This window comes from Palaemon carinicauda, chromosome 38 (genome assembly GCF_036898095.1).
Source record: "Palaemon carinicauda isolate YSFRI2023 chromosome 38, ASM3689809v2, whole genome shotgun sequence".
NCBI lineage: Eukaryota > Metazoa > Arthropoda > Malacostraca > Decapoda > Palaemonidae > Palaemon > Palaemon carinicauda.
Window position 1 is genome coordinate 2,081,939 of NC_090762.1, and position 5,000 is coordinate 2,086,938.

The 5,000-nt window shown below is 32.0% G+C and overlaps 1 protein-coding gene across 1 annotated transcript in view; it reads left to right on the forward strand.

Annotated features, from left to right (window-relative positions):
- Positions 1–5,000, forward strand: part of LOC137630371 (uncharacterized) — a 603,704-nt gene that overhangs the window by 312,689 nt on the left and 286,015 nt on the right. The gene's annotated exons all lie outside the window — the stretch shown is intronic.

Below are 5,000 nucleotides of genomic sequence, written 5' to 3' on the forward strand. Positions count from 1 at the left end.
TTGATAAATAAATTTATTCAATCAGCTATTTAAAAATGTAACGACCCTGACATAATTTTACGAATTAAAAGGTCTTTCAGCATTTATTACACTCAACATAAATATCAATATGGATACAAGTGCAGTATAACTTAATAGGGGTGCTTATTATTATCATCAATATTATTATTATTGTTATTATTATTATTATTATCATTATTAAAAGGGAGGAGGTTAACCAGCCCAAGATGACACTGACTGAGAAAGACTCGTTAAATATGGTTTCAAATTCTGTTGAAGATTACAGTTGAAGTGGAATATTATTGATAAAGCTATGAAAGCATTATCAGGTTGCTTATTTTTTTTCTTATATTTTTTCTTTTATTTTCCCTGTTGGAGCCCCTGGGCTTATAGCATTCTGCTTTTCCAACTAGGGTTGTAGCTTAACAAGTAATAATAATAATAATAATAATAATAATAATAATAATAATAATAATAATAATAATAATATTCAAAACTTATGATGCCCCTACAATTACTGTATACTACTCCAGGTGAAATTAAATGGATTCTCCATGAAATACAGCAAATCTTATTTTGCACAGTTTCCCACACTTTAATACAGTAAGTATACAAAAAAAAAACATTACTTGGAAAAACAAAACTCGAATCATACAGCAAAAAAAGACATCATGAAATTAACATTCAAAATGTAAAATGTTAAAATCAATCATGCTAATATATTCTTTATTCTCCTAACGAGTACGGTATGAAAAAGCTAAGCCATTTATACAATACAATTTGCATTGTATATATCCAAAATGATATACTGCAGATAAAGTAGATTTTTTTTTTTTTTGTAGAGACCCAGACAGGAAAACTATTCCCAATTTGGTAAAGCAAAATACTAAAATTAGTTACACTGATAACGCACTCTCTGTACTTAAGAGAAAGCCTTACTTTAAATATTTACTTTTTCTGGCAATCTGATATACTTTTTAAGTGCTGTGCAAACAATCTTAGAGCTGAACGTGACTCCTATGTGTTGGTAAATATTTATAATCATTAAGTATAGTATGAAGAAGAGTTTTGTGTTACATTGGTTAATGGGGACTATTCCTATGCTCTGGATAATGTATTACAGATACCTGTACATTCATAGCAGCGAATGGATACGCATGAGAGATTGAAAGGAACAATAAAGGAATGAGCCAGCGAATAAAAAAAAGAGCAATCCTTCAACTTAGTCCTTCGACTCTATTCTAGGCTCCTTGTTTCTGAGTCATATATATATATATATATATATATATATATATATATATATATATATATATATATATATATATATATATATAAATCATGCTCGATTGTCAGATTTTTAATAATATATATATATATATATATATATATATATATATATACATATACATATATACATACACCCAGACACTTCCTCTTTATTATAAAAGAGTGTTGACCATAGTCCGTTTGTGTTTCATCACTTCATACCAAGTGTCACAATAGAACCAGACATAAAACGTAGCGAAAGATGTCTTAATGAAACATTAAAATCTATTAGAAATTCTCAATTATCATCAATCTCTCTTAGTTAACTTATGCAGTGAATACTGTACAAAAATCAGTAAAAAATTTGTTGTCATTCCGAATTTATATAGAAGTCCCACATCAACTTTGTACCAAATCGATTCTAAAGTCATTGATTACTTCAGATATGTAGTTTATTAATAAACAAAAATTCTTTCGAAGCAATGATTAATGCATGACTATAAAGAGCAACGTCAATAGCAATGACAAAACTACAATAATGATACCGAATTTATATAAAATTCCTATATCAGCTTTGAACGGAAATCGAATCTAAAGTCATTGATTACTTCAGATATGTAGTTTTATTAATAAGCGAAAATATTTTCCAGCAATGATTAACGCATGGCTATAAAGAGCAACGACAATAGCAATGACGAAACAACAATAATGATCATAGAAATCAGGTAATTGTGTTTCAACATTTATTGAAAAAAAAAAATAAAAAATAAATAAATAAATAAATAAAAAAAAAACATGAGCACATTTAAAAGTTTCTTGAAAAAATTCGTGACCTAGAATCCATTATACACTGAACCAATGAATATCTAAAAAAGATGTGAGAAAGCACATTTTAGAAAATCTTTTACCCGAGAATCATTCAGTCTCTGTTGTTCAAGCAGTGGCCTCGCTATGGAGGATCAAGGGGAACTGGGGTCCCCAATCAGATGCTTGGCTCTCTACTGGCCTCCAAGTTGATAAATGACTGGATATAGTTATAGTTTTTATCAACACCAATGATATGTTTGTTCGTGATATTACGATATAACCTGATGTTATCAACTTATGCATGAACATATAGAAACTATATTATTATTATTATTATTATTATTATTATTATTATTATTATTATTATTATCAATTACTAAGCTACAACATTAGTTAGATAAGCAGAATGCTATAAGCCCAGGCCTCTAACAGGGAAAATAGCCCAGTGAAGAAAGAAAACAAAGAAAAATATATTATTTCAAGAACAGTAACATCAAAATAAATATCGCCAATATTAACTATAAAAACAAAACAAGAGGAAGAGAAATAAGATAGAATAATGTGCCCGAGTGTACCCTCAAGCAAGAGAACTCTAACCCAAGACAGTGGAAGACCATGGTACAGAGGCTATGGCACTACCAAAGACTAGAGAACAATGGTTTGATTTTGGAGTGTACTTCTCCTAGAAGAGCTGCTTACCATAGCTTAAGAGTCTCTTCTACCCTTACCAAGCGGAGAGTGGCCACAGAACAGTTTTGAATAAGAGCAAACACATTTTCTATTGCTGCTTATTAGAGTTAATTTCGATGGAGAGGACATGAAGAGAGAATGGGATATAATAAGGTGAAATTTTGAAGAGATTTTGGAGGGTCATAGGTCTTTTGTGTTGTAGTGTTATTGATGAAATATTTTTATATATTTACTGCACATAACAAGGATATTATACGATAGGTAAATATCAAATCTTGATTATAAAAGTTAGGCTAGTGTTGAATATAAGGTTTTGAGGAAATTGACATTACAGTATTCAATACATTTGAATATAGTAAGAGTTAAGAATTAATTGAAAAATCTATATAACTTCAAATGCAGTTTTAGTAGTTACTAATACTATTAATTTCCTCCAATCACAGATTTTTTAAAGGTTTAAAGGCCGTTCATGAATGGCAGAGGCAAGGGACAGTGACATTGCCATACCAAGCAGGACAATGCCCTAGAGACTGACCATATATTATATGATCAGCGCCCAAGCTTCCTCTCCACCCAAGCTAGGACCAGGGAGGGCCAGGCAGTGGCTGCTGATGACTCAGCAGATAGACCTATAGGCTCCCCCAAACCCCCCCAACCTTAGCTCACAAGGATGGTAAGGTTGCAGACACTAATGGCACTAACGAGTCTGAGCGGGACTCGAACCCCCGACTGGTAAACACCAGGCAGAGACGTTACCAATCAGGCCACAACAACCCTAAAAAAATATATATTTTAATAAATGATACATAAGTTTTGTGCAATTTTCTTTGCCTCCAACCGACCACACCAAAAAAAGTATATTGGCCCTACCTAGGGTAAACCAACCCCTTGATAGAATGCCAGCTCCGCCATTGTGTTTGGAGTGTCAAAAAGTGACGTTTCTATCAACCATTTTTCAACACCGTGGGTTTCCTTTTAGCATACTATTATTGGAACATCTATTCATAGGGAGGTTGATTCATTCCCACAACGAGAGATTTTTGAATGTGGGAATGTTTGATTTAAAAAAAATAGTTTAAAGACTTTCAAATGATTATTAGGTGATGAGAAAGATGTAATCACCATTTAAATGGTAAAATGGGTGAAAAAAAAACATATTGTCACAAACTTGAAATCTTAGTTGTATGGAATAATAACAATAATAATAATAATAATAATAATAATAATGATACTACTACTACTAATACTAATAATAATTTTTCCTTGTTGAAGGCCTTGGACTTATAGCATTCTGCTTTCCCGACTAGGGTTGTAGCCTAGCTATCAATACTACTACTACTACTAATAATAATAATAATAATAATAATAATAATAACTATAATTTTTCCCTGTTAGAGTCCTTTGGCTTATAGCATCCTGGTTTCCCAATTAGGGTTATGGCCTAGCTAATACTACTACTACTACTACTACTACTACTAATACTAATAATAATAATAATAATAATAATACCATTTGAAATATAAAAACACCACCATTAATATGAATAACAAGAATAATTTCGCTAATAGTTTAGCATCAAATTGGTAAGTTTCAGATAGAAATTCCCCCAATTCCCTGCTTAATCACTCGCAAAAGCCAATTTCTTTCAGAATCCCTACCGTAACAGAACCACTTCCGATAGGCTTTGCATTTTCCGATAAAAACGGATCACCCGGCTATAACATCGAACGCTATAAAAGCCCAGAGGATAATTCAGAAATGAGCGAAGTTCATTATCTTTATAGTCTCGCGAGACCGCTTCGCCTGACGCCAGTAAATGAACGGGAGGTTCAGGAAACACACACGGAGAGGAGAACCTATATGTGACCTGTATGGGGTTTATTATTATAATTATTATTACTATCCAAGCTACAACCCTAGTTGGAAAAGCAAGATGCTATAAGCCCAGGGGCTCAAACAGGGAAAAATAGCCCAGTGAGGAAAGGAAATAAGGAAATAAATAAATGAAGAGAACAAATTAACAATAAATCATTCTAAAATAAGTAACAACGTCAAAACAGACATGTCATATATAAACTATTAACAACAACAAAAACAGATATGTCATATATAAACAATAAAAAGACTCATGTCTGCCTGGTCAACAAAAAAGCATTTGCTCCAACTTTGAACTTTTGAAGTTCTACTGATTCAACCACCCGATTAGGAAGATCATTCCACAACTTGGTCACAGCTGG